General features: G+C 47.5%; 1 protein-coding gene across 1 annotated transcript in view; it reads right to left on the bottom strand.

The window, feature by feature from the left end:
• Positions 1-11962, bottom strand: part of LOC145361304 (annexin A4-like) — a 61260-nt gene extending 49298 nt beyond the window's left edge. Inside the window, exon 1 of the mRNA XM_080216956.1 lies at positions 11894-11962. The gene's annotated coding sequence lies outside the window, so the exon portion shown is untranslated. The remainder of the gene's footprint in view (positions 1-11893) is intronic.
• Between the last annotated feature and the right edge of the window lie 9112 nt (positions 11963-21074).

The raw sequence follows: 21074 nt of genomic DNA, 5'->3' as shown, positions 1-21074 counted from the left end.
TGCCATGGGATCTTTTACAGTGAGCTGAGACTTTGGTTTAACACCTCTGAAAGCAAGAGACTGGGACAAATTTGGCTCTTGCTGTGCGTCTTTGAGGCAAATTTGGTCTGTTGGGGCTAAATACATCTTCTATTGTCATCCTTGGCAATAACTACAGAGTATTCAGAATCCTCGGGGCTACCATTGACCAGAAACTCAACCAGATTCGCTACAGAAACAGTGGCTACAAGGAGCAGGTCAGAGGCTCAGAATACTGTGGGGAGTAACTCACTTCCTGACTCCCCAAAGCCTGTCCACCATCTACAAGGCACAAGTTAGGAGTTTGATGGAATACTCTCCACTTACCTGGATGGGTGCAGCTCCATCAACACTCAAGCAGCTCAACACCATCCAGGACAAAGCAGCCCCACTTGATTGGCACCCCATCCACGAACATCCAATCCCTCCATCACTCACACTCAGTTGCATCAGTGCACTTTCTACAAGATCCACTGCAACAACTCAAAGTTTCTTCGACAGCACCTTCCAAACCCACAAACACTTCCATCCAGAAGGACAAGGGCAGCAGATACACTCACTCACTATCCTGACTCGGAAATATGTCGGCCATTCCTTCACTGTTGCTGGGTCAAAATCCTGGAACTCCCTTCCTGACAGCACAGTGGGTGTACCTGCACCACAGACTGCAGCGGTTCAAGAAGGCAGCTCGCCACCGGCATAGCAAGGGGCAATTAGGGATGGGCGATAAATGCTGGCCTAGCCAGTGACACCCACATCCCATGACAACAGTAAGGAAAATGACCAAGTCAAGTGATCCCACCACAGCCAGGGCAAGCACTCTAACATTCCAAAGCCCCAATCAACACGGCATAATTGTTGAAAAATTTACATTCATATAGCACCTTGCACAACCTTCCACCTCACATCCAAATTAAAAATAAGTGGTGACTATTAGAAGAACAACTAATGCGCACACAGCAAACGCCCACAACAAGATGTATGACCAAAGTGTCTTTTGTAAATATTAGAAAGATAAACTTTTAGGAAAACTGCCTTGATTTCACTCGAACGGTGCCATGGGATCTTCACCATCCAGGCCACAAGGCAGAAGGGAACGCTTGTTAAAATGACAGCACCTCTGACAGTGCAGCACTCACTCAGTACTGGCACTGGGAATGTCAGCCTGCATTTTGTTTTCTGTCGAGAGATTTGAACCCACAACATTCAGACAGAGGTCTGAGCTGTAGTTTACAGATGTTAGTGTGGACAAGTTCGGCCGCAGGACCTGTTTGCTTGCTGTAAACCTCTCTGACTCTGTCCTTTAGGGATGGAAATCTACCATCTTTACCTGGGTCTGGCCTTCATGGTGACTCCAGAGCCACAGCAATGTGGTTGTCTCTTAATGCCCTCTGAAATAGGAATTCGCAGTGGCCTTTGTAATGGATGGTTGAAGGATAATGAGGGTTACTTGCCCAGTCAGCAATATCTACATCCCAGGAATGAATCAGAAGACAGTTTGGTCATACATCTTGTTGTGGGCGTTTGCTGTGTGCAAATTAGCTGTTCTTCTAATAGTCACCTCTTATTTTTAATTTGGATGTGAGGTGGAAGGTTGTGCAAGGTGCTATATGAATGTAAATTTTTCAATAATTATGCCATGTTGATTGGGGCTTTGGAATGTTAGAGTGCTTGCCCTGGCTGTGGTGGGATCACTTGACTTGGTCATTTTCCTTATTGTTGTCATGGGATGTGGGTGTCACTGGGTAGGCCAGCATTTATCACCCATCCCTAATTGCCCCTTGCTACCCTGGTGGCGGGCTGCCTTCTTGAACCGCTGCAGTCTGTGGTGCAGGTACACCCACAGTGCTGTGAGGAAGGGAGTTCCAGGATTTTGACCCAGCAACAGTGAAGGAATGGCCGATATATTTCCAAGTCAGGATAGTGAGTGAGTGAGTGTATCTGCTGCCCTTGTCCTTCTGGATGGAAGTGTTTGTGGGTTTGGAAGGTGCTGTCGAAGAAACTTTGAGTTGTTGCAGTGGATCTTGTCATTCAGCCAAGGCCAGTTTCCCTTCACCAGCACATATGTAAAAGGCAAAAGAGTGAGTAGGGAGAAAGTAATGCCTCTTCAAAAATCAACAAGCTCATCTATGTGTGGATGGGTGATCCACAAGAGATGCGCCAGATCCTATTTTTCATTAGTATTTACTGTTGAGAAAAGCATGGATATTAGGGGAAATAAATATGATGTCTTGAGGAGTGTACATATTACAGAGGTGGTGGTGCTGGAAGTCTTAAAGCACATCAAGTAAGATAAATCCTCAGGACCTGATGATGCGTATCCCAGGACATTGTGGGAGAATACGGAGGAAATTGCAGGTCCCCTGACTGAGATGTTTGAGTGCTGAAGGACCTGTTTCCATGCTGTAAACCTCAATGACACCCTTTACTGAGGATCGAAGGAAAAAGGTGGCTCATGAGGCTTACAGTCAGGTCCTCTTCACCTCAGGATCTACAACACTGGGCAAAGGTGCAGGCTCAGAAACCCCCATTGGCTGCTTCCCACTGGGTAAATCTCTGCTCACTCAAAAGCAGGCCATACTCCATGGATCCCACAGGGAGATCAATTGATGATCCCCTGTGACCTTCTTGGTCATCATAACAGGTTGGATTTGGAGAAGCCCCAAATAGATTGTACAATGGCTTTTTGCCATTTTATGCTTTGCATTCCCAATGCACAGGGTGCCTTCCACATTACCCTCCACCTCAAGGCCCATATCTATCATGGTTCACATCAATGACATGAAGATCCAGACCCGCCTTGAGCAGATAGTCAGTGTTCATCTTAGTTGTACATTCATCCATGCAGGATTCATTGTACAAGAGCCTCAACCAGCTGACAGTACATTCAAACACAAGCAATGGGCTGTTACCCCACCTGGCTAAACAAGAGGCATCACAGCCAAAAACCAGGGATGAAAACTTACACAAAAACAAACTCAGCATCCTGGAGCCACTCTGAGAATGGGCCAATCCAATGTCATGAAAACATGGATGTTACTGTCACAAACACAGCACATCTGGACTTGACTTGCACCCAACATCAGGTTAAACACAGCACACACCATCAGCAATCACAACTTGTTACGTGCCACTAGAATTCATGGAAAGAGACAGTACAAAGGAAGCCATTCAGCCCCGACCATCCACGCCAGCTCTTTCAAAGAGCGATGCAATATATTTTCCCAACACCCTGTAAATTGCTGACATGAAGGATGAAACCTCCAGTCTTTGTTCTGACTCAAGACTTTGTGGTCACTTGACAGAGGTGCTGGACTTAAATCAAGGCCAAATAGCTAGCTCAGAACGTCAAGTGGTACAGGCTCCAACTCGCCCTGGAGCTCACTCCCTCTACTTCACTGAGACACCATCAGCAAGGTCCCGGCTCCCACCTCTGACACAGACAGCTGATCCCCAGGTCATACCATCTGGGCTCCTGCAGTTCATCTTGGGTCACATCTCCCTGACCCCAGGGACGAAACAATCCGGAGGGCTGCCGGGGATCAGAATAGGGTCCCCTGAGGTTATAAGCGCCCCCTCCCCTCCACCGCCCAAGCTCCTTTTCCCTCCCCACCCATCTGGCAACGTCCACATGATTTAAAGGTTCGATCCTTTAAAAACAGAGATGAGGAGGAATTTCTTCAGCCAGAGAGTGGAGAATCTGTGGAACTCTTTGCTGCAGAAGGCTGTGGAGGCCATGTCATGGAGTGTCTTTAAGAGATAGGTTCTTGATTAGGAAGGGGATCGGGGAGTTATGGGGAAAAAGGCAGGAGAATGGGGATGAGAAAAGTATCAGCCACGATTGAATGGCGGAGCAGACTCGATGGGCCGAGTGGCTACTCCTGTGTCTTAGGGTCCTTGCCTGACCTGTGCCGATTTATTCATTGCTTGGTACAATTTTCCTGGATCCTACAGGAGCAATGAACCCAGCTGCTTCACTAATGGTTCAAATTTTCCTTTCCTGCAGTGAAAAGATTTGCAAGGTTAAATGGCTGTGTACTCAGCAAAGGTCAGTTTGGCCGTGTGGGCAGGGTGAAAGGCAGCAACTTCTTCCACTGAGTAAATCTCACACGGGCAAGCTCAAGGGGGCATTTGGTCCCGCAGACTGTACGGCTGGTCTTATTTTAAAAAAAAACGAGGGGAAAGAGCATCAGTTGAAGGTCAGGAGATTGATACAGATCCTCTTTTTACAGTCTGATGCTTCAACAGAAACTCACACCGCAGGAACCTCTGTCAGAGACACTGCCAATCCAATTCAAATTCACTGACCACTACTTCCTGATTCACTCCAGCGAATCAGTGACATTCTGAACTCACCTTGAACCTTACGCCAGTCTCCTCTGTGGAAGTAACCTCCCTTTAAGCAACATGCCCTGAATTTCCACAAGTTCACTCGAGCGGTCACGGGCCTGGAGTCACACGGAGGCCAGGCCAGGCAAGGCAAGGATGGCAGAATTCCTTCCCTAAACAGACATCAGGGAAGCAGCTGAGTTCATAGAATCCCTACAGTACCAAAGGAGGCCATTTGGCCCACTGAGTCTGTACCGACCAGGGCGGCACAGTGGTTAGCACTGCTGCCTCACAGCACCAGGGAACCGGGGTGCGATTCCCAGCTTGGGTCACTGTCTGCGCTGAGTCTGCACGTTCTCCCCGTGTCTGCATGGGTTTCCTCCGGGTGCTCCAATTACCTCCCACAGTCTGGGATATGTGCAAGTTAGGTGGATTGGCCATGATATATTGCCCCTTTATTGTCAGGGGGACTAGCTTGGGTAAATGCATGGGGTTATGGGGATAGGGTCTGGGTGGGATTGCGATCGGTGCAGACTCAATGGGCTGAATGGCCTCCTTCTGCACCATAAGGTTCTACAATTCTAATGACCACAATCCCACCCACACCCTATCCCCATAACCCCATGCATTTACCCTGCTAATTCCCCTGACACTTGGGTCTATTTAGCATGGCCCATCAACCTAACTCACACATGTTTGGTTTTCACAACAGTCTCAGTCACTGAGTGTAATCATTTCCTTCCAGATTTATTGAAATTCTGTCAATTTCAATTGGTGGTGCTTGGATTTTCAATTCATATCCACGTGACAAATCTCACCCTCAGAATAACTAGACCTCTAATATAATCGATCAATGACTCGGGGGGGCAGGTTTCAGATGCGAGGGGCACGGTTTAACAGAGATGTACAAGGCAAGTTTTACTGTAAAAAACAACAGAGGGTGGTGGGTGCCTGGAACTCACTGCCGGGGGAAGCAGATACAATGGTGAGTTTTAAAGGGCGTCTGGATAAATAGATGAATCGGATGGGAGGAGAGGGATACGGTCCCCGGAAGAGGAGGAGGTTTCAGTTCAGTCGGATAGCATGATGGTCAGTGCAGAGTTGGAGGGCTGAATGGCCTCTTCCTGTGCTGTAACTTTCTTGGTTCTGCAAGCAGTCCACAACCAGTCCTCCTGTTATGCCTGTGCACCAGGCCACAGAACGTACAGAGTACGGATGTTTCCTTCAATCAAGAGGACAGAACGGGTAGTTTACAATCCAGCAGAGCCACAGCAGCAGTTTTCTAAACCGTTTCAGCAACATCATCGTCGATAGTTCCCACTGACTCCTAATTCAACAACCAAAATAAAACATTCCCCTCCCCCCCCCCACCCCCAGGCTAGCCGCTACCTCCTCCCTACCGCTCAAAGACCAGCAAGATCCCAGACCAATTACCGAAATCAGCATACTGTCAGAGACACTGCAATTGGTCTCAGCCCCATGATTAATGGGAAGGAATACCAAAATATACAATCCTCTCCCCACGCGACTTACATACACAAAGATACAGATAGCGAGACACACAGGGGACCCTCGCTGTGTGTGTGAGAGAATGAGTGCACGCACAAAGGTCTGTTCCCGCAGTTAAAATCACCCCTGCTAACATCCCCATTGATAGAGTCACAGAAGTTTACAACATGGAAACAGGCCCTTCAGCCCAATTTGTCCATGCCACCCCCTTTTTTCTTTAAAAATCCTTAAGCTCATCCCAATTGTCTGCATTTGGCCCATATCTCTCTACAACCATTTTATCCATCTAACTGTCTGAATGCTTTTTAAAAGACAAAATTGTACCTGCCTCTACTACTACTTCTGGCAGCTTGTTCCAGACACTCACCACCCTATGACAAAATTGCCCCTCTGGACACTTTTGTATCTCTCCCCTCTCACCTTAAACCTCTGCCCTCTACTTTGATTGCCCTAGCTTTTGGAAAAGATATTGACTATCTCACTGATCTACGCCCCTCATTATTTTATTGACCCAAGATCAGCCCTCAGCCTCCTACACTCCAGAGAAAAAAGTCCCAGTCTATCCAGCCTCTCCTTATCCCAGTAAATCACTTCTGCACTCTTTCTATAATAATGGGGTGGCACACTGGTCAGCACTGATGCCTCACAGCTCCAGGGACCTGGATTCGATTCCCGACTTGGGTCACTGTCTGTGTGGAGTTTGTACATTCTCCCTGTGTGGGCTTCCTCCAAGTGCTCTGGTTTCCTCCCACAGTCCAAAGATGTGCAGGTTAGGTGGATTGGCCATGCTAAATTGCCCCTTAGGGTCCTGGTATGTGTCGGTTACAAGGATTAATGGGGTAAATGCACAGAGAGGGGGGCGTAGGGCCTGGGTGGGTTCTTGATGGGCCAAATGGCCTACTTCTGCACTGTAGGGATTTTAAGATTCTAAAAATAGGGTGACCAGAACTGTACACACTATTCCAAGTGTGGCCTTACCAATGTCTTGTACAACTTCAACAGGACATCCCAACTTCTGTTGGAACTGGATGGGCTCGTTAACTCGATGGGAAGATCCCACAATGGAACCCTAGCTCCAAAGAGCGTAACTTTTACTTTGTTTTGCAACTCACCAGCACCTTCTCAAGGGCCGAGCCACCAATGCTTCCATCCTTCACAAAGAATTTAAGACTTCTTGGGTAACTTTTTGCCCAAGCTTTTGGTCATTTGATTGTTGCTGTTTTCCAATCTGCAGGAACCACCCGCAGATGGTCTAGAGTCCAGTGATTTACCAAAATTCACCACAACTGCATTTGCTATTTCTCCCACCATATCTTTTAGTCCCTGGGATGCATTCCATCAGGACCAGGAGACTTGTCTACCTTAAGCCCCATTAACTTGCCCAACACCCCCTCTTCTGTGATAAGTTTCTAGCAGCACCAGGGACCCAGGTTCGATTCCCAGCTTGAGGTCAGTTGTCTGTGCAGAGTTTACACCTTCTCCCATGTCTGTGTGAGTTTCCTCCCACAGTCTGAAAGATGTGCTGGTTAGGGTGCACTGGCTATGCTAAGTTCTCCCTCAGTGTACCCGCATAGGCAGTGTGTTGAGAAGATTTTCACTTATTTGCAGTGTTAATGTAAGCCTACTTGTGACATACGTAAAGTTTATTGATTAAAGTATGCATACATGAACAATGATCAGACAGAACTAAAGACACGACTACACTTGCTACTCCCCAACTCCAACTGAGGTTCCTCCCCAGAGGAAAGTTAAAAGAAAGAATTGTAAAAGTTTCGGGTCCAGGTGACTGTTACCGAGGTCATTTTAATTCTAAACTATCAAGGAGAATGAGAGTTCTCCCCCTTTCTGCACTTGGCCAACATTGGTATGACTAAGTGTTAGGAGACAGGGGCGCACAAATACATCCAGAACAATTTTCTCTCCAGAAGACATCTACCAGCCTGGCAATGCTAAGAGGTTTGTGTCGTGCTCAGACCCTGTATAAATTCATTGTCCCGTGCCCACCAGCAACATGATGAGTGTACTCATTGATCAGAGTTAACAATAATCACAAAAAGACAACTATGAAATGTTCAGACGGTGCTGAGTTTTGTGGGGATTATTTAAGGTGGTGGAACTCCGATTCACACAGGAGCTTTTGTCTCCCATTTATCCACATCTCATGATGTGACACCAACTGAATTCTCCAGTCAGACACCAATTGAATTCTCGAGTCTAACAACAGTCAGCTGAAAAGAATTAGATTCCAGACAATGCACTGTTTGAAAGAGCAAGTCAGACTGCACAGGACCAAACTGTGGAGGATAGTCTGCAGAACACAATGAGGTTTTGGAGATATTTCTAGACAAAGAACACCAGCTATTTCTGGTGATGTCGCAGCATCTCACAGACCGATTGATTGAAGTGCATACGACACCTTTCAGATCAAAAGATAACTTCCTTATTGAACTGGTATACGAGTCACAGTCTAATCAAGCAACCAACAAAAGAGACAGGCAGACAAAGGCACGGAGGGGAAAACATGGCAACGTGCACAAGGTCACTGAACAGAGGAAGACAAGTTTGTGAATTCTGGCACGTTAGAGTAACACGTCTCCTCTCCAGATGATGGAAGAGTCCATGCCATTAGGGAAATCTAGAAGCTGAAGGCACAACCTCAGGCTGAAGGGACAAGCCTCTAAAACAGAGATGAGGGGGAATTTCTTCAGCCAGAGAGTGGTGAATCTGTGGAACTCTTTGCCGCAGAAGGCTGTGGAGGCCGGGTCATTGAGCGTCTTTAAGACAGAGAGAGATAGGTTCTTGATTAGTAAGGGGATCAGGGGTTATGGGGAAAAGGCAGGAAAATGGGGGTGAGAAAATTATCAGCCATAATTGAATGGCGGAGCAGACACGATGGGCTGAGTGGCCTAATTCTGCTCCAATGTCTTATGCCGAAGATGTTCTCCAATTGCCGATAGACCTGAAGTGTGATTGCAGCTTTTGCTGCCTTCAAGACACGCTTGACTTTTTACAATTCATTGTTTGAGCAAGGTCATCGAGAATGACTGCAGGCCGGCCAACATAAACCCTGGAACTGCCAAAGTTGTGTGTAAGCAATGAGGTGAAAGATTAGACTGTCATATCTACAGGTACAAGAAACCCCCTCTCTCAACACCATACGCAAACTGCAAACCTTGTACACAAGACTAGAAGTGTATGGGATAGATTGACAATGCACACAGACTGAGTGCAATCTAAACGCAGACTCACTGCCAGTGGGGACAGGGACTAAATCAACAGCTTGGTGAACAACAGGTGAGCACCTATTTCTCAAATTCAGTAGCAGACGGCACGCTGACAATTCACAACTGTTTTACAGCGAAACTGCAACTTTGTACAAATACTCGTTCACATTCTTTCCTTTTGGATCTCCTCCCTCTCCAGAGGTTTCTTCCACAACTAAGGAAAAAACCCAGCTCTTCCACCCAGGCTTCAATGAGAATTTGCCTCACTCTCAAACATAACTTGGCTTATGGTTAAAGGAACCCTACATTGCTAATACTGAGCGCTTGAAGTTTTTATGTGTCCAGATCACCAACAACTTGTCCTGGTCCCCTCATGCTGACACTCTGGTTAAGAAAGCCCACCAACACTTGGAAGATGAAGGAAATTTGGCATGTCAGCTACAACTCTCACCAACTTTTACAGATGCACCATAGAAAGCATTCCTTCTGGTTGTATCACAGCTTGGCATGGGCTCCTGCTCTGCCCAAGACCGGAAGGAACTATACAGAAAGTCGTGAACGTCACCCAATCAATCACACAAACCAGCCTCCCATCCGTTGACCCTGCCTAGGCAAAGCAGCCAGCATAATTAAGAACCCCACGCACCCCAAACATATCCTCTTCCATCCAAAAAACGGAAGGTGAGCTCAGATTTTTGTATCAACCAATTCAAGAACAGCTTCTTCCCTGCTGCCATCAGACTTGACGGCATTTGCCTCAATCTTTCTCTACACCTGAGCTATGCCTATGATACTACACTCTGTACTCTCTCCTTCCCTTCTCTATGAACAGTGTGCTTTGTTTATGTACGCGCAAGAAACAATACTTTTCACTGGATACTAAGACATGTGACAGTAGTGAATAAAAATCAGACAGAGTGCTTCCAAAGACCCTGTGGAAACTCAATGGGCTCAATGGCCTCCTGCTGTTCTGTGTGGTTCAATTTGTTTCCACAGTGACAGTCCAAGACCCAGTGGGTACAGCAAATCCAGCTGACACAGGAGAGCTTGGAGGTGTCACTAGAAGTGAGGGAACCTATTTCCTAACAATTACACAGCCAACATCAGAGTAGAATAACCAGTGGTCATCACGGTGCTGTTTATGGGAGCTTGCCGTGTACAAACTAACTCCTGCCTTTCCAACATGACACACAGTGGCCACACTTCACTGGGTGGAAGGCGCTTTAAGATGTTCGGAGGTTGACGCAGGGGCAGCAGGAACGCAAGTTCCTCTGTCATTCCTACCCTGCCCTAAACACGATGAAAATTCAAATATATGAAACAAGTCATGACCTCTTGGTGTGAAGAATTGAACAGTCAAACAGTACATGTTATAACCGGGGTGGCACAGTGGTTAGCACTGCTGGCTCACAGCGCCCAGGGACTCGGGTTCAACTCCCGGCTCGGGTGCTCCGGTCTCCTCCCACAGGCTGAAGACGTGCTGGTTAGGGTGCATTGACCCAGACAGGTGCTGGAGCGTGGCCTCTTTTAAAAGGGCAAACCAGACAAACAAACTCAAGTTAAAGCAGGACAAAGTAAAAGGGATAGATCGAACAAAGTTAAAGCACAAAGGAAGCTTAAAGACATCAAATTAAAAGGTGATTATTAGGATCGATAATGCACCCCAGCCCCTGTGGTGCCTAATTGATGCGTCCTGTGCCCATTGCACCCATGGACACTACACGCTCCCTCTCCAGAAACACCTGGAGCGAATGTAGCCGCAGTAGCAGGCAGGCAGTCAGGATGGGCAACCCCCACAATCACCCGCTCCCCAGACCTATAAATGGCACGCTTTACCAGGCCCAGGAGAAAGTTCACGAGGAGGTTATCATCCCAATCCTCCTGTCTCCACACCAAGTGTCCTAGATCCAGAGCATGGGACTGAAGTGCAAACAAAATTTCAATAAAAAAAGGTTCTTCAGGAAAGCAAAAAGGGAGTGCAACCTACGACACAAAACATAGCCATGGTCCACAGACTCCACAAGGCCACAGAAGGGGCAAGCTTCCAAACCCATGAACCCGACGGTTTTTTCAGGGTAATTTCCACACTAACTTCATTGCAGTGTTAATTTAAGCCTTACTTGTGGCAAATCAGCGAAATAAATGATAACACTGAGTGTCTGAAGGTGGAGGGGATGCACAGAGGTGAACATTTCAGCTCCAGTAGAATTCACAACGAGGGGAGAGGACAGCGTTTCATTTCACCCTAAACTGGAAATGCTCTCAACGTCAAAGCTGCCCTTGGAAAATGGAAGTAGGGCTAGGCAGACAGGTAGGGGAGTCTTTATGTGGCCGGCAGGTGTAACCCAGGCAACTACAACCCTAATGACAACAACTGGAGTGGGGAAAAAAAGAGAAAAATCTGACATGAAACAAAGTGTTCACCGTGGGAGAGGGCGCTGATAAATCTTCCACAAAGCTTGGGCGGGGTACACTTTCTTCCCGCATGGGGAGGACGGACCTGGTGCATCCGGCTTCAGTTTACATTTCAACTCCAACAAACAATTCAGGAACAGAGAGAGAGAGGAAAAAACTTCACACACACAAAAAAACGAGAGACCTTTCCCCTCCTCTGTTCAAAAATAACTTGAAAGCCAAAGGGAAGTGAGAGGCAGAAGGTAAAGTGAGTGTCAGTCTCAATCTCTGACGGAGAGCAAACAGACAGTAATACACACATTGGGGCAGAGACAAGAGACTGAGCAGCGAGCCCTGCTGTTTGTGTACTCCTGTCTTGTTGCCTCTCGAGCAAAGTGAGACCTGTCTCGCAAACTCACCTGAAACTTTGGATGGTGGAGAGAGAATGAAGTGGAGAATATTCCCAATAATTGCTCCCCCAGTGAAGATGGCTGCTGTCTTAAATAAGAGGGGCGGAACCTCCCGTGCTCAAAGAGTCACAGGGCTGGGCTTGGCTGCTGTCCCACATGTTCCACTGGATTCACTCATTCACTGCTGCTGGCGGAGAGGAAACACCGGCTGCGATTTAAAACAGGGCACTTGAGAAGTAACACTACATTTTGCACTCTCTACTTAGAATCATGGCATCCTACAGTGCAGAAGGAGGCCATTTGGCCCATCGGATCTGTACCGACCACAATCCCACCCAGGCCCTGTCCCCATAACCCCATACATTCACCCCAGCTCGTCCCCTGACACTGAAGGGTGTTTTAGCATGGGCAATCCACCCAATCCACACGTCTCTCGGACTGTGGGAGGAAACCGGAGCGCCCGGAGGGAGCCCACGCACACACGGGGAGAACGTGCAAACCTCACACAGACAGGGACCCAAGCCGGGAATTGAACCGGGGTCCCTGGCACCGTGTGGCAGTGGTGCCTTCTCTAGGAACAGTATGTTTTGTCTGTGTAGCGTGCAAGAAACAATACTTTTCACTGTACGTTAATACACATGCCAATAATAAATCAAATCATTATACATGAACTGACACAGGAGCGATGAGCCAAATGGCCTTTACTGCACTCTAAACCTCTCTGAAAGGTACTCCTATATAGATACAAGAATTGGAAAGTGACTCTTTCCAATGGGAGGGGAAGATTTTTTTCTCTGTGTATCAGGAAGCAGCCTCTAGGTATACAGTCAATCCTGTCTGATTCACCCTCCCACGCGTTTCCCCCTCCCCTTCCTCCTTTGTGTGCTCAGGGATTAAGAATAATCTCCTGACACTGCCGAAACCTTGGGAGGAAAAATTACAAGGTCACCCAAGCAAATAGCAATCTCTTAAAACACACCGTTTTTCTAATGCTTGCATTTCTCACACATCAAAGCACAGGAGCTGAGAAAAGGAACACACTGTCCAGGGAGCTAGGCTCTGCTCCAACACTCACTTGTATCTATCCAGTCGTACTTTACAGAGAGGTCCAGAATGCAGTAAAGGCCCTTTGGCCCATCGCTTCTGCGTCAGCTCACGTGGATAATGATTTATTACTGTCATGCATTAACATGCAGTAAAAAGTATTGTTTCTTGCACATGATACAGACAAAGCATACCGTTCATAGAGAAGGAAAGGAGAGAGTGTAGAATGTAGTGTTACAGTCATAGCTAGGGTGTAGAGAATGTCTGGGAGGAAGGAGTTGAATGGGGAAAGGCTGCTATCAAAGTCCCAATGCACAGCGGGGCTGGAACCCCGGACATTGTATGGGCACAGTAAATATTCCTGTGGCATGATACCACTCATGTCAGGGTGCTATATCATCCATGCAGACAATTTAAATATCATTGCACTTGCTGTGACAACCATTTCGAAATGGGTTTGTTACTTTTTAACAATTCTTTTGAGCATAAATTATGATTTCGCCAATCAATGCATTTGAGAAAGCAAAATGAAAGACAGGGCACCTGACCCAGAACCTCAGATAGAGGGAGGATTAAGAGCATTTCTCAAGAGAGGGGTCAGCAGGTGGGGAGATTCAGGGAGGGAATTGCAAATTTATTTGATAGTAAACCCACAAGCTTTCAGAAACGCAGTTCCTTCAGGCCACAAAGGAACAGTGTTTCCGGAAGCTTGTGGTTTTACTATCAAATAAAGTGGTTGGATTTGAACCTGGTGTTGTGAGACTTCTGACTGTGTTTACCCAAGTCCAACGCCGGCATCTCCACATCATGGCTCTGTGTCAGTGGCAGAGGAAGTGAATGTTGAAGGTGAATGGATGGATTGTCAATCAAGTGGGGCTGCTTTGTCCTGGATGGTGTCGAGCTTCTTGAGTGTTGTTGGAGCTGCACCCATCCAGGCAAATGGGGACTATTCCATCACACTCCTGACTTGTGCCTTGGAGCTGGTGGGACGCGTTTGGGGGCATCAGGTAGTGAGTTACTCACGGCAGGATTCCTAACCTTTGACCTACTCTGGTCACCACCGTATTAAAATTTGAAATTAGAAATACTCGAGAGACTAGAATTGTACCTCAGATGGTTGTGCGGTTGGAGGAGAATGCATGCGTAGGGAGGGGAAAAGTAATGGAGGACTTTGAAAACAAGGATGAGAATTTTAAAATCAAGATGTTGTGGGACTGGGAGCCATTGTAGATGAGTGAGCACAAGGATGATCGGACAACAGGACTTACTGCAAATGAAGACAGAGGTGAATTTTTTTGTGGAGGATTGCACGGTAATTGTTGAGTCTTGAGGTAGTGAAAGCATTAACAGTTCACCTGGATATTCCCCAAAAAATGTGGCAACGCCATCCTGACGTGGAAATATATCACCGTTCCTTCAGTCTCGCTGGGTCAACATCCTGGAAACCCCTCATTAAACTCCCACAGGGAATGCAGCAGTTCAAGAAATCGGCTCACTACGACCTTCTCAAGGACATGTACCGATGGGCAAGAAATGACACCCACATCTCAGGGGAGAACAGAAAGAAAGAAGAAAAGTGTTTCAGCAGCGACTGAGCTGAGACGGGGGTGAAACAGGGCCATGTTTTGGAGGTAGAAATAAGATCTCATGATTTGCACTGACTGAAGGTGGGAAGCTCACCCTGGGTCAAATGTGATCCCGGGTTTGCAAAGTATCCGGCTCAGCTGTACAGAATTCCAGGGACAGGGATAGAGTCAGTGGTTGGGGGACAGGATTTGGAGCAGGGACCAAAAACAATGACTTCAGTATTCCCAATATTTAACCGGAGGAAATTTTGTGTCATGAAAATGTCTTGGAACAAGTCCAAACAAAGTTGGAATTCTCACTGAGGTATTCTTCCACATCTGGCAACAGTTTTGGGATCAGCTGGCTGTTTATGTGGCTAGCTGGATGAATAAACACTGGATTGGTGGATTTATACAAGTCTTGAAAGAGTTTCCAACCCTGCAAATGGTTGCGTAGCCAGCTGGAATTGAAGATTCAGTTCTTGGAATGAAACAGGATAGATTGTGTCAGCCTCAAGTTGCTCTGACACCACATCAGCTCTCTAAACTCACATCACACGGAGAGGACTGGATCATCCTCCCTGGTCATACCCAGAATATCACCCTCCCACAAGATTCCCCAGTCCACCAGTAGACTTCCAATGGCATGACAGAGGGAAAACCATCTCAGATGGAATGGTCATGATGGAAATCAAGTGGGTGGGGAACAGTGTCTCACGGCAGTGAGCTCCATCTACTGTCACATCTTCAAATCCTTCTTCTGCCCTACAGATTGACAGGGATAACCCCAGAACCTCATCACGGAACAATAACTCGCGTTGTCAGAGGAGTGGGTCAACTTTGTGGTGGTGAGAGGTTAACATTTCATTCAGCACGTGAACAGAGGTGACCAGAAGAAGGAAATAAAATGGGGTTTGAGGATAAAATTCCTTTGTTAGGTTCAAGTAGGCTTACATTAAAACTTAAAGTTACTGTGAAAATCCCTGTGTTGCCACACTCTGGTGCCTGTTCAGGTACGTTGAGGGACAATTTAGCATGGCCAATTCACCTAACCAGCATGTCTTTCCAACTGTGGGAGGAAACGGGAACATCCGGAGGAAACCCACACAGACACAGGGAGGCTCCACACAGACAGTGACCCAAGTACTGGGAGATATTTTGAGGGAGCACTGGCAAGGGAGGTTGGAGTTGACTTGTATTGTTTTACATGTTCAGTGGTGAATAATACCAGAGTAACTGGGAAACGATCAGATGACTGAACAATGGTAATGAAGAGATGACTGGAGGGAGAGGAGACAGTGAATGATTTGCAGACAAACTCCAGCCAGGTAGACTGTAAACTTAATGTAGAGTCATTGAGATTTACAACATGGTAACAGGTCCTTTAGTCCAACTTGTCCATGCCATTTTTTTTAAAACCCCTAATCTAGTCCCAGTTGCCCCTTTTGCCCCTCATTCTGCCCCTCAGTCCTGCTCCAGCATTCAATCAGTTCAAGGTCATTCATGAAGGCCCCACCTTCTCAACCTTGCCCCTGGCCTGAGGTGTGGTGATCCTTAGGTTAAATCACCACCAGTCAGCTCTCCCCCTCGAAAATCTGGGACAATGACGGCCTTACCTTTTAAAGCAAGGCTCCTTTCTATTTTGAGTCCATCTGCCCATCTTGATCCCTTACATTAATCCATTGGTGAGGTACGACATGAAACCCTCATCTTCATGGTGGATTTACTCACAGAGTGCAGGATGTCTGCTCTCTACCTGCTGACCACTGGGTCCCAGTGGAATCTCTTTGTAATAATCCTCTCAGTACTTCACTAAAATCTGACCTCTCTGTACCCTCATGATAGAATTTGTTAACCGACGGCGACATGATGTGGTGGTCAGCTGACCCAGTCGACAGGGGAAACAGACGGGGACTGGGGGAAACATTTGCAACTCAAGGAATGGCCCAAGTGTCGGGGTAATGAAGGATCTTCAAACCTTTACTTTGGAATTACTTTGTGACTTTTCTTATTTATTATTGATTTGATTTAATTTATTATTGCCACATGTATTAAGACACAGTGAAAAGTATTGTTTCTTGCACGCTGTACAGACAAAGCATACCATTCATAGAGAAGGAAAGGAGAGAGTGCAGAATGTAGTGTTACAGTCATGGCTCGCGTGCAGAGAAAGATCAACTTAATGCGAGGTAGGGCCATTCAAAAGTCCGACAGCAGCAGGGAAGAAGCTGCTCTTGAGCCGCTTGGTACGTGATCTCAGACTTTTGGACACTTTTCCTGACGGAAGAAGGTGGAAGAGAGAATGTCCGGGGTGCGTGGGGTCTTTAATTATGTTGGCTGCTTTGCCGAGGCAGCGGGAAGTGTAGACAGAGTCAATGGATGGGAGGCTGGTTTGTGATGGATCGGGCTACATTCACGACCTTTTTGTTGTACTGCTTGCTACTGGAGGATTCTGAGCATGTCTCTCGCACATTATCAATGAACCTCGATTTTGCCTTTTTAATTGACCTCTGACCACTTTTCGGGTGAGAGTCTGGGGGTACGGCTGAGTTACACATGTCTCTGGAGAAGTTCTTTCTGACACGGACCCTGAACGGCACCTCGGGGACCACAGCATTTCAAGAAGGCGGTTCATCACCACCCTTTCGAAGTTGCAGTTAGGGATAGGCAACAAATGCTGGCCTAGTCAGCGACACCCACATCCTGCAGAAGAGTGAATAAATAACTACGTGATTCCACTTTCTGGGCTGCCCCGCCAGAGGTAGTAAGTTCTCCCTGGTGGACTTTATCAACTCAGGTAATCATCACTTATAATTCGCTCTCAATGTACCATGGAGAAATTCTGTACACTCGAAGTTAAAGTCCTTTCAGTGAAGCCCTTGTGAAGTTTCTCGGGTAAACTTTCATTACTTTTCACTGTCAAACGTGCAAAGAACTCACCATTTGGCTTTGAAATGCTGTCGACCGCACTGAACACACAGAATGGATTGGAATTTCTGCCATGAATAAGTGAGTGTTGAGGCGGTGAAGTGGGAGGCAGCGATGGCAGCTGGATGCCCAGTTGTAGACAACAGGATGAATCATGTCAGGAGAGGAAGCAGGATGGCCTGGGCAGAGCGTCACTACAAGTGCCCCGACAACTTCTTCATTCTCTCCGTCACTTTGCTGAAAAGGAGTTTGCTGACTGAATTTTTCCAGCACTCACTTCCCCTTTTCCTGCGTCAACTGCATAGCTTCTCTCAAATTATTCAGAAAACCCAAGAATTTCAGGGACCAAGGAGGGATTGGTGTTGTTGAGACCGAGTGGGTTCTCACAAGATGGAGAGACACCTCAGTGTGAAAGGAGAAGGGAAACTTGAAGGAGAATTTTCCTCGAAGCGGTGACCTCGAGCGAGATCCCTCAATGTTGGAGGAGAGTTCCTTCGGGTTGCTGTAGCTCTAAGTCAGTGCACGCGGCTGACGAGAGTGTGACTAAAGGGACAGGCTCATTATCGTGAGGCAAATGGATGTCAGCCATGCTCAGCCGTGTCCTCCTCTCCGTGGCCAGGCTCACAGGGTAGCAACTTTGTCCCTACCTCATGGGCCTCACATCGTGGAGACCCCAGCAGGCTACAGAGCTGCCACTCATTTCCTGCCATTTTCCATTGGCTCCAGACCGAGGCAGGGAGGGAGAGAGGGAGGGAGGAAATGAGGGAGAGGCAGGGGAGGGATGTGGATGCCTCCAAGGCATGGCTGGTGGAGGGCAGTGAGTCCAAACCTCCATCGTCCTGGGGAAATGGTCATGGCTGCCAATGGGTTCTGTGGATAGAGTGGACGTGGAAAGAACATTTCCACTAGTAGACTGGCCTAATTCTGCTCCTATGTCTTATGGTCTTATGTGATTCGTGCGAGATGTTGCCAAGACAATTGTCTCTCCATTAAGACTCTGGGGTCAACAACCAGAAAATTATTCATATGAGACTTCCTGCAAATCACCCGAGGCAAACAGCAGGGTCTCTATCAGCATTCAAATAGGAGGAACACCCAGCTCTGGTCCTCCAGGATGTCCTTTACCTGGAAGGGCTGAATGGAGATGCCATGTGTGGACAGAGGACAGGCGTAGGGTTTAACACTGGCTTGTTGGCTTTGAGATGGAGGGCTTCCTGTAAAGCCTGTGCTGGTGAAATGTATCACATTAGTGCGTTCACACATGCACTGAGGTGCCAATGATGGAGGCGACAGGCAAAGAGAAGGAGGGTCGTCACACATTGGCACAGGGCCAACAGCAGCGAGAGGAAGCGAGGCCTCCATCAGCTTAAGGTGCTGGTGATTAGGGTCCACTGCAACAATGAGTACTAGTTGGACCATCGGGGCTGTATCGCAGGCGATGCTCTAATCTGAAAAGAATGTGGAGGAGCCTTCATGTATCCCAAGATGCAGCTGCTCACATCCACCATCTTCACCAGTAAGGACTCTGTGGAGGAGCAGTGTGGAGCACCTGGCCTGCATTCAGTGAATATATCTCCAGGTACCCTTTAAATATGGCGTCAGGGTCTTTGATCCCGTGAGGTGACACGGGGCAAGCCATTTCCTGTCTGACTCACCACGAGATTCACGAGCTTCTTGTTGCTGCAGCTTAAATGAGCTGCAAAGATCATGCATGTCCACATGTTCCCTGCCCCAGTGGGAAACATACTGACTTTTCTGCCCTCCATCTGAATAACTCTGCACAATAGGAGTAGACTGGGGCTAGACTCATTGGAATTCAGAAGAATGAGGGGACGATCTGATGGAAACATATAAGATTATGAAGGGAATCGATAAGATAGAAGCAGGGAAGTTGTCCCCACTGGTGGGTGAAACTAGAACTCGGGGGCATGGTCTCAAAATAAGGGGAACAGATTTAGGACTGAGTTGAGGAGGAACTTCTTCACCCAAAGGGTTGTGAATCTGTGGAAATCCCTGCCCAGTGAAGCAGTTGAGGCTCCCTCATTGAATGTTTTTCAGGCAAGGATAGATACATTTTTGAACAGCAAAGGAATTAAGGGTGATGGTGAGCGGGTGGGTAAGTGGAGCTGAGTCCATGAAAAGATCAGCCATGATCTGAATAACAGCGTAGCAGGCGCGAGGGGCCAGATGGCCGACTCCTGCTCCGAGTTCTTATGTTATGTCCTAAATTCCGTCCCCAATCTTTCAGTCCTTTCCCGCTCTGTCAACAACATGTTTCTGGTATAATCCTTGCATATTTTCCCTGCACCATCGACAGTGCCTCAATACCCATGCGTGCGGAACTTGGCTATCAGTCTCTGCTCAGCGACCCTGCGCTGTCGTGTGTCGTGAAGGTCGCCTTGGAGAACGCTTACCTGAAGATCAGAGGCTGAATGCCTGTGACTGCTGAAGTGTCCCCTGACAGGAAGAGAACACTCTTGCCTGGTGATTGTCGAGCGATATCCATTGTTGTAGCGCCTGCGTGGTCTCACCAGTGTACCATGCCGCGGGGCATCCTTCCCTGCAGCGCATCAGATAGACAACGTTGGCCGATTTGCAAGAGTGTGTACCGTGAACCTGGTGGATGATATTGTCACATGAGATGATGGCACCTGTGTCGATGATCCGGCATGTCTTGCAGAGGTTGCTGTGGCAGGGTTGTGTGGTGTTATGGTCATTGTTCTCCTGAAGGCTGGGTTGTTTAAACGCGTTTACTACCAAATAAACCTGCTGGACTTTAACCTGGTGTTGTGAGACTTCTTACTGTGCTTACCCCAGTCCAACGCCGGCATCTCCACAGCGGATCCTGAGTATACATAGGGGATGGCTTCTTTAACATGTTTAGGGCGGAAGCTGGAGAAATGGAGCATCGTGAGGTTATCCGAGTGTATAGAATCGGTTGAAGGTCCTGTTCGAACCTGTGCATGAAGATGTTGGCATATTGAGGTGTGAATTTGGTCCCCATGGCAGTTCCATGTGTCTGGATGAAGAACTGGTTGTTGAAGGTGAAGACATTGTGGTCCAGGATGAAGCGGATGAGTTGTAGAATTGCATCTGGAGATTGGCAGTTGTTGGCCTCATCCTTAAACATCGAGATGTGTAAATTCCACAAGTGCTATGAGGTACATTTACCAATATTTATATTTCAGGAGGCATTCAGCACAGACTCAATACTGTCTGTCAGTCAAATGTCAAAAGTCACATGATTTGCAGCAGGCACCTGAACTGCTTGTTTGGGTGCACATTTTAAAGGTTTTGACGGAAATTTTGGAATATGGCACGCTGACTTCCGTACTTCCCAACTCCATTGCTCTGGAAGTAAGCCCAGTGCTCACTTTGCCCCTTCCCTGTGCTGCACTTGTTTGTGTTTGATGGTTCAGATCTCTTTGTTCCTCTGTTTAATGTCTATCATCCATCCATCCCTCACCGGCCCCACCCTGAAGCCTGCACGCGTGGAGCCTGGGAGATTCCCAATCTTTCAGAACGACTCCTGCGGGGCGGAGAGAGAAAATCAAAGCGGGAGAGGATAGAAACAGGAAAAGGAGCATTTGTCAAATCAACTCCCCCTGAGGAAGATTCAAATTGTGAACTCAAACCCCCTGAGCTGAACAATC

Source organism: Carcharhinus amblyrhynchos, chromosome 34 (genome assembly GCF_965287045.1).
Source record: "Carcharhinus amblyrhynchos chromosome 34, sCarAmb.v2.hapA, whole genome shotgun sequence".
In the NCBI taxonomy this organism is placed as follows: Eukaryota; Metazoa; Chordata; class Chondrichthyes; order Carcharhiniformes; family Carcharhinidae; genus Carcharhinus; species Carcharhinus amblyrhynchos.
This window is presented reverse-complemented; position numbering and strand designations above follow the sequence as displayed.